We start from the raw sequence: 10,386 nt of genomic DNA on the forward strand, positions 1-10,386 counted from the left end.
GAATCTCTGTGAGGCTGCAGTGCTAATCACTGAACCTCCATGCTGCCCTGGTGGGAGGTAGAGAAGGGTTAGGGTTAGTATACTATAAATCCTAAAAATATTTTACATTTTATTTTTGTAATTATTTGACAATACTGTAGGAGCTGCACAGTGGATCTGCGGTTAGTGCCGTTGCCTTCAACTAGAAGTTCCCTGATTCGCATCCTGACCTTCCCAGGATCTTTCTGCGTGGAGTTTGCATGTTCTCCCTGTGCATACATGGGTTTTCTCCGGATACTCTGGCTTCCTCCCACAGTCCAACAACATGCTGAGGTTAATTGGTATTTAAAATTGTCTGTAGGTGTGAATGCTCTGCGATTGTTTGTCTCTATATGTAGCCCTGTGATAGACTGGGTGACCTGTCCAGGATGTCCCCTGCCTTCACCCTAAGTCAGCTGGGATAGACTCCAGCCCCCCACGACCCTAATGAGAATTAAACGGTGTATAGATTATGGATGGATGGATGGATGGATGGATGAATAATATCTTCCTATTTTCGGAAGAACAGTATTAGAGGTTCTCAACAGATCACATGGGACATTTTGTTTCTATCTTCTTTAGCATCACTGACAGATGTGTCAAATGAAACTTCATCATTCTTTTCCAGTGGTTTGCTAAACTGAAGGGTAGGGTGGCCAAATGTCCCTGCAACATATGACTAGAATTAGCTCTGTGCAGTATTACAACATATTCCATCAACTGTATTAGCAGGTGTGGCCTACATTTCATACACAAGTCTAATGTAATTATCAATATTATTATTTCAAGCTAACCCATTAAAATAATGTGTGCAAATTAAAAATTTTACCCAAAATAGAATATTATCCTGCAATGTGCATAAAATTAGGTGGTGGGAATAGGTCCCTGATTTTAGGAAGAGCAGTGTTTCGGGTTGTCATCAGAAGAGTACATGTGGGAATTTGTGTGTCTCATTCAAAACAGCTGACAGAGTAGCAGGGCTGCAGCTTTGTGTCAAACTCCAGTCTTGCTCATATGTTTTATTAGGCATCACCTCCATTTGGGGTTTCCAGAAAAACATACAAACAGTTTAATGACTGGTAATCACTCAGCACAGCTTTCATTGCAGGAAACCACAGACAATGTGCAGGAGAAAGTCATCAGATGTTGAGTAACCAAGTTCCACGCAGCCAATATAAAGAGCACTTCCTGGAATAACAGAGCGCAACCACAAATCCAGCAACTGACAAAACGAAGCAACACAAAGCCTGAGAAGAGAGTGCTGTTTAACATAAATGTTATACTACACTTTGAAGCACAGTCAAATTAACACCTGGATCTCAGCTCACACAGCTTCAGAAATCACTGAAGATCTCCAATACAGTAATAACATTACAAATTTAGCAAATTAATTAAAACATTAGAGAAAAAAGTTAAGATTTGTTTTACATAGACCTCTGGAAGCTGGTCAGGTTCACTGATGGAGGTGGTGTCCACATCAGACTCCACCATTACCTGTAATTCATCACAGACTCTGCAGAGCTCTGAATAGTTTTGATGTGTTTCAAAGAATATAGAGAAAAATTCAGCCCACATTTTTTCACCACTTGAAGGCAGCACCAAGAGCTGTACACAACACATTTGAATTTGATATGTCAAATATTTCCTTATTTCTCTAGGACTACAATTATCAGTTAATCTACAGGTATTCAATGGATCATTAGTCTATTAATTATCAGAAAATAGTGATTCATCACAGCTTTTCAGAGCCTGAGGGAGTGTCCTCAGATGTCATATTTATACTGATGCAAAACAAAGAAAAGCAAATCCTCACTTTATTTTTTGCTAGTTTTAGCTGAAAATCACAGATACAGTAAATTCATTAGAAAACCAATTGTTTTTTTTCACATTTAACTATTAATCAACTACCCACATCACATCATTCCATCATTTTTGAAGCCTTATAACTTCATAATTACATGAGACTCGTGGCATTTTTGCAGTAGGAAGGAAAACTTTGCATGGCTTCATTAAATATACTAAAGTTATTGTAAATTTTTTTTAAAAATCAGGTGATGCTGAGGAGGACACATGGGGGGTAGATTGATAGATTTTTCATGGAGTGCTCCAACATTGTCAGGGCTATTAATTTAAAGTTTTGTTCCGGCTTATTATAAGTATTTGGGGCAAAGTGACTTGAACACCACGTATCATTCAGCATTTTGTGCAACTGACAACAATGAATGACAGTTTTAAGGTAAACACTGAACTTATCGTATGTCAACTAGTACTAGAACATTTTTAATTAAATAATGTTTTTTTTTTATTATTATTATTAAATCAGTGCTTGATGAAAAAAGCAAATAGATAAACAGGAAGGAATCACTGCCGGGGTCTTCCAGTCATCCCAGCAGTCTCCAAGTCTGCAGGGTAGGAAACACTGAGTTTAGAATGAGAGAGCAGCAGGATCAGAGGATGCAGGTCAGACTGTCTTTGATTCTGTCCTGAAGACACAAATACACCCAAACATGCACAGATACACAAAACAGACATGTAACAAGGTCTCAATGACTCTTTAAAGCATCGATATGTAGATTATAACCAACCAAGAGAAAGTAGTCATCAACTACAAAAGCTGATTCTCATTATGAAATAGAATGTTTGTGTTTGTTGCATCAAAGTAAATGTAGCCACAGTGCACTCAAAAATTAGACACTGACAGCTTCCACACAATTGTGGAAAAGTCACAGTGTGCAAAATTGTTGAAGCCATCTTAATTAACAAGTCTGTATTATATGAATTTGAGATGAGATTTTAAAAGTTTGTAGTTCTTTTTCTGATTGATTTACAAAACATTTGACCATATTTTGGTCATTTTGCACCTGTTTTGTGCCAATTTTGTGTCACATTTTGGTCATTGTAAATATTGTCCTTGCTTTGCATTATATTTTGATCATTCTACATCATTTTGTAGACATTTTATGTCATATTTTTGTTGTAGGGCTTCACAGTGGCTCAGCACTTTCACCTTGCAGCTAGAAGATCCCTGGTTCCCATCCCCGCCTTCCCGGGATCTTACTGAATGGAGTTTGCATGTTTTTGTGTTGTTGTACTCAAGCTTCTTCCCACAGTCCTCCCACTGAATTTAATTGGTGATTCTAAATTGTCCATAGGTGTGGATGTGAGTATGATTGTTTGTCTCTATATGTAACCCTGTGATAGACTGGTGACCTGTCCAGGGTGTCCCCTGTCTTCACCCTAAGTCAGCTGGGATAGACTCCAACCTCCCGTGACCCTAATGAGGATTAAGTGGTGTATACATAATGGGTAGATGGGTTTTTGTTGTCTTACAGTGCTGAAATTCTCAGAAATTCATTAGTGAACTGAAACCGTGTTTGACTGGTTAGCAAGTCAGAGTTTTTTTAATTCACTAGTTTACAAGAAAAAATGTGTGAAAATGTGTGTTGCTAACTTGGTCCAGGCAGCTGCTAGTTTTTCAAAAAGCTGACTAGTTAAGACTTTGGTGACTACTAAGAATTTTATTCAACTAGTACGACAGAATATGAAAATAGTGCAACAAGGTAACCAACTAGTGCTGACGAAGACCTTACTAGTCAAGGAAACTGGCTAAATGTTCAAACAGCTTTCCACATGTGTCTGAGATGTAGTGGAGAAAGTAGCATAAAAATGGAAATAATCAAGTACCACAAAATTCTATTTAAATGCAGTACTTTAGTAAATGTACTGTAACTTTTGACCACTGTTGTTTCCGGGAAAAGTTTGGCAACCAGCAGCTTGTTTTTGCAGCCATGTCTGTCTTCTTCTACTAACAAGCCACAAATTACTGCTCTGAAACCAAATATTTCCCACAGTCCCACACACATGTAATCACCTGGAAGAGCTGTGCAGGTTCCTCCAACATGAACTCCAGTCATGCATGCTGTGCTTGAACCAGGACACATGCAGTAAATCCCTGGAGAGGATCAGCTGATGTGGGCCTCAGAGTGTGTTTGGACCCAGGAGAAAGCACTTTAATGTCCGCAATGCCTCTTAGAGCAATTATTCTTGGAATGAGTGTCTGTTTGCAGAAGTGAAATCACAGTCCTGCAGTAATCCCTTCATTTCCCTCTCGAAAACATGTGGCACTCATGTTGTTGCCTTTGCCTCTCTGACAAGGAAACCCAAACAACAGTGAAGAATGCAGAGAGGGAAGCTTATTATTACTTTCTCATCTGATGAACTGCTGTCTGTCTGGTTGTTGCTGTTGTCCTGAATATGCAGAAGAACAGTCCCAAGAAAGACCCAAAAGCCAGTTTACCAGAGGTTAGTGAGAAAATTATACTTTTAAAAAGAAGAGGGTGCGCTGTTCATACTTAATTTACACCGATCAGGCATAAAATTATGACCACCTGCCTAATATTGTATTGGTCTCCTGCATGCTGCTAAAACTCCTCTGACCCAGTGGGGCATGGACACAGGACCTCTGGGGATGTCCTGTGGCACCAGTGAATTCTGTGGGTCTTGTGGGTTGCAGGGTGGGACCTACCTAGATCAAGCTTATATCCCACAGATGCTGAATAAGATTTGGATCTGGGGAGTGTGGAACCCGGGTGAGGAGCTTAGGTCTGTCATGTTCCCTAGGTCACTCCTGAGCAGTTTCTGCTGTGTGTCAGGGTGTATTATCCTGCTGAGGTTAGCAACTGGCATCAAGGACTGCTGTTGCCTTGCGGGGTGGTGGGTTGAGGGGTTGCTTGACCTGCAATGTTTAGGTGGGTGGTACATGTCAAACATCCGCATGAATGTCAGAACTCAAGGTTTCCCAGCAGAACATTGCATTATGACAAGATGATTGCTGTTATTCACTTCACCTGTCAGTGGTCATAATGTTGTGGCTGATCGGTGTACATCATCACAGTAAAACATATTTTTAAAAAGTCTGAGAGCACCAGTAAAGATTATTCTATTGTGCATTGGCGTTGATTTACAAGTTGAAATATCAGCTCAAAAATCTGAGAAAGATGTTTATAGAATTTCCCAATGTTGATTGTATTCTTTTTGCTTTAATGCCAGCAGCACTGGAGCTGATTGAACCAGAGCAGTTTGTTCAGACCTGATAAGCCATGTTATCCCAGAAAGTTCCAAAGAGCCTTTCATCATGTCAGGAAAATGTGGCTTTCTCAGTGTTTAGCATGGACAGATTAATGAAGGAACCCACCAGCCAGAGATTCATGGGCGAAAGGAGCTAGAGACCCCTGGTATTAGCCTACAATTACACTTTATACTCCAGAAAGACATGGGAAGCAACCAAAATGAGATGCAAACGGCTTGTAATTGAAGAGACATAAATGAAGAGAGGTAAAATGACCACCAAGTGGCAAAACAATCACAAACAAGAAAAGCACAGGGAGCGCAGTGCTCCACCAAGGCTGCTCAGTCTTTGTATCATTTCCAATTAATGAAATGTTGAATAAAAAAATGACCTTGCGCTGACCACAGACGTGTGTTATGCATGTGTACGTTATGTACGGATACTGAATCGCGTGACCTGAATATGTAGCGGGCGTATTTAGGCCGGGAATTGAGGAGAGTCGTAAACAGTCCCATAATGTAATCAATTGTCCTTTGTTTCATTTCCGACAGATAAGTCCCAGTCAATTTGTAGTATGATCGCAATCGATCATCAGCAGGTAGCTGATCTAGCGTTTACTTGTTGTCATAGTTACAGTGACATTGTACCACTATGTCGCAATGGGAAATCCTTAACAAATCCATGAATCCAGACTATAAGCCACATCACTGTCAAAATCTATTGAAGTGGTCCTTGTGTCATTTCTGACCTTCCCTGAAAATTTCATCCAAATCCGTTATTCCGTTTTTGAGTAATGCTGCGCACAGTCAGATGCATTCACAAATTCACAGAAGGACCAACATATGCCAATCGCCATATAACTCAGCTGTGTTCCTTGGCGGAGTAAAAATGGGATCAAATGTGATACCAGATGACCACAAGAAGACATTATATGGCAATGAACAAATTCAACATGAACACAATGAGACATATAATGACCCAAATATGACACAAAAGTGATGGAAAACAACCAAAATGTGACATATAACTCTCACAAAAACATGTAAAACAACCAAAATGTGACAGCTGGGATCCCAGCTTGTTATTCAATCCCCCAAAAAATACGTAAAACAACTTGACTATAACGCACATCTAGTTACAAGGGGTTGCAAAAAAGACACACCATGGCGACCAATATGTAACTCTGTGTTAACAAACACAGAGTTACAACAGGAGCCCCCCAAAAAACATAAAATAGAATGCAAAATAACCAAAATGTGACACAAAATGACAATTAAAAGATGTAAATTGAGCAAAATGTATTCAAATGTGACGGAGCAACCAATGGGGTAAAACAACCGAAATATGATGCATAATGACCACAAAAAGACATAAAATGGCAACAAGGACCATCTAAATGAGACATAAAATTATCAAAATGGGACAAAAATGCTAAATTACCACATAGAGACACTATGAGACATGAAATGACAGAAATGGGACAAGCATGACCACAAATAGAAGTGAAATGACCAAACGATTACCGTAAAGAGATGCAATATTACACAAAATTTTGCACAAATCCACAGTGCCTCAAAAGACAGGTGAAGTCTGAGCATTAACGCATCAAGACTTATTGGATAGTAAATGTTTGTCATTCATCAGATGAACATGGTTAGTATTTAGGCCTGCAGCTGTCAGTCAGTCTGCAGGTTCAACTGGTTCTCCTAAACTTTCACAGATTATCAGTCTGTCTCTGCAAACATACAATCAGCTGTTAAGGACAAAGAGTTTGTTCACTCAGCTCCAGGTTCTGGTTGATCCTGACAGACCTCCAAGGCTCTGGAGATAAAGAAGGTCAACACAGCAGCACTCTCCAGTGCTGGGGTCATTTATTTAGACTGGCACTCTGAGGAAGAGATTCTGGTCTTTGCAGTGGCAGCTGGTTGATGGAAACAGGCATCTGAATAATAATTACATACAGTGTTTGGAAGGTGGACAGGATTCTACACTGGAGGACAGTTTAGGTTTAGTAAAACTTTTTATTTGAAGATACAACCAGTAACTAAGGTTGCATTTGTTCTGTCCTCTACAAATGCATACATATAAACTGCAACAGCAAATGCAATCTGAAGGAGATGTAATTCAGACCAGACTGTGTTTTTTATTAACATAATGAGGAAACATGTAAATATGTTGTTTGGCAGCCACATGTCCAGTGCAATATAGTCAAATATTCATTTGATGTGACTTCAGCATTATTAGCATGTTTTATGGTTCTGTTTAGACTCTACAACTCTCCTTTATTTGATTTATTCTATCCTTGAGATCAAACGGCTCAGAGTCTGTTGTTACTGATGGTATGCGACAGTAGAGTGCTACTAAGAATTATGGCCATTTGGACACAGTTTTTGTTATTTTTAGTCAACACTTGGAGAAAGACCATGATTTAATTTAGTACAGAAAGAGTCCCTAATTACTTTAGAAACAATGTGTGTATTTATATTAACCAAAACCACCATCTTTCACAGTTAAAATTAATTTGATTGCCAAAGTTACAGATTTTTTGAGTTCTTGTACGCCACCATCAACCCCAATCTCCTCTTGGTGATTCAAATGCAGTTGATAAATGTATTAGAGGTGCAACTGTAGACAAAATGCACAGTGGTCTACATAGTAAAGATTAATCCGTTCAATCATCCATCCATCCATTACCTGTACACTGCTTAATCCTCATTAGGGTCTCGAGGGGCTGAAGTCTATCCCAGCTGACTTAGGGTGAAGGCAGGGGACACCCTAGACAGATCACCAGTCTATCACAGAGCTATATATACAGACAAACAATCCCACTCACATTCACACATACAGACAATTTAGAATCACCAATTAACCTCAGCATGTTTTTGGACTGTGGGAGGAAGCCGGAGAACCTGGAGAAAACCCATGATGCATAGGGAAAACATGCAAACTCCATGCAGAAAGATCCTGGGAAGGCAAGGACGCAAACCAGGGATCTTCTAGCTGCAAGGAGACAGTGCTAACCACCAAGCAACTGTGCAGCTGCCGTTCAGTCATCAAATACTAAAAATGAAAGAACGTGAAAACAGGCTCGTTTTTGAATTATTGAAAATCAAATGTAACTTTAGCGCAATCTTATTTTCAGGTTTTCTGTTTTAAACCAAACATAAGAAAGCAAGAAAACAGGCTTGTTTACCAAGTTTTGGTGATGTCCATAAATATTGAAAATCTAATGGAGAAAAGTGGAAAAACTGCCCGATTGTTTAATTGGGTGTAATCAACTTTCTTTGGTGTTTCTTGGCCTCACAAAAGTCTTATTAATTACAGTTCAAAAAACAGGTCAAAAACCTTGCAGCCAAAACATCAATAGTTTGGCTTAAACCTCGTAGCGCTGGGTAAGAGTGAAGCATGAAGTACATAAGCGTGAAGGGGGAGTTCCTCCTGGAAGTTAATCCCATGCTGGTTTTGTGCTGCATTCTCATAAAGTGGAAGTTTAAGAGTCAGTGTGACTCATGCTTCCCAAGATTGTCTTTTCTTTTAAATAAATGTTCTATAGGGTATAGGGTAAACTGGCAACAGCAGCTACTAACAGTAGATTCATTTATTATTAAGAAAAACAAAAAACAGTTGAAGGACAAATGTGGGATTCACGTGTTGGCGATTCAAGCAATTACATACAGTTTCTCTGCTGCAAAACCTTTAACATTAGTTGCTGCAATATGTTTCTGTGATTGGAGCCATATGTTAGTTTAGTCTGAACCCACAGACACAAAATACAATCACTTTAACTGTGACTTACACTGCCCAAGATACCATTATCTTTGAAATAAATGTCCACAAATCATAGAAATCATTGATAAAAATGTCCCTGGCAACTGAAAACCATTAAGAAAGGACCACGTTTTAAAATTTTCATCAGTGTCAGATAGTGATAGTTATCCACAAATTCATGGTTAATTAATGAACCAGAGCTGTGAAGAAATAATTCAGTCTGCTTAGATTTAAAAAATTAAACAAACAACTGCTGTTTTCAAATTGTATGTCACTAAATCAATCAATAAATCCATGGCAACATTATAATAATAATAATAATAATAATAATAAATTTTATTTATAAAGCGCTTTTCCAAAAACTCAAAGACGCTGTACATAAAATACAATAAGATAAAACAAAATTGTTAATTAAAATCAATAGATAGTAAAACAAGTTCAAGATAAAATACAGAATCACTTAAGGAAAGCAGATCTAAAAAGGTGAGTCTTTAAAAGGGATTTAAATGTGGTGAGGTTGGTGCAGTCACGGAGGGCATGGGGGAGGGAGTTCCAGAGTGTGGGGGCGGCGATGGCGAAGGCTCTGTCCCCCCAATGTCGCCGGCTGGTCCTGTGCGGGATGGAGAGGAGGTTTGTGTGGGAGGAACGGAGATTCCTGGGGGGGGTGTAGGGGAGGAGCAGATCGGTAAGGTAAGAGGGGGCAAGATTATGGATGGACTTGAAGGTGAGGAGAAGCAGTTTGTACTGGATGCGGTGTGAAATGGGGAGCCAGTGGAGGTTCTGCAGGACGGGGGTGATATGGTCGTGAGAACAGGTTCGGGTGAGGAGTCGGGCAGCAGAGTTTTGAATAAGTTGAAGTTTATTGAGAACTTTGGAGGTGGAGCCGAAGAGAATGCTATTGCAGTAGTCAAGGCGGGAAGTGACGAAGGCATGAATGAGGGTTTCAGCGGCTGAGAAGGAGAGGAAGGGGCGGAGACGGGCGATGTTGCGGAGATGGAAATAGGCAGTTTTGGTGATCTGATTAATGTGGGGTTCAAAAGTGAGGTTGCTGTCAAATATCACACCGAGGTTGCGGATGTGAGCAGAAGGAGATAGGGTGGTGTTATCAATGGTAATGGGGGAGTGGGGAAATGGTGTGAGTGATTTAGGTCCAATAAAGATGAGATCAGTCTTGTCGCAGTTTAGCAGGAGAAAATTTTTCCTCATCCAGGATTTAATGTCGGCCAGGCAGCTGGAGAGAGAGGGGAGGGTGGTGGTGGCGGTGGTGTTGGTGGAGATGTAGAGTTGGATATCGTCGGCGTAGCAATGGAAGTGTAGGTTGTGGCGGCGGATGATGTTGCCGAGGGGGAGGAGGTACAGGATAAAGAGGAGGGGGCCAAGGACTGATCCTTGAGGGACACCATGGGACAGGGGGGCGGTGGCGGATGTGCAGTTGTTGACCTTGATGAATTGTTGTCGATTTGTGAGATATGATGTGAACCAGGTGAGGGCGGTGCCGGTGATGTTAATGGAGGATTGAAGGCGGGACAGGA

Source organism: Amphiprion ocellaris, chromosome 17 (genome assembly GCF_022539595.1).
Source record: "Amphiprion ocellaris isolate individual 3 ecotype Okinawa chromosome 17, ASM2253959v1, whole genome shotgun sequence".
NCBI lineage: Eukaryota > Metazoa > Chordata > Actinopteri > Pomacentridae > Amphiprion > Amphiprion ocellaris.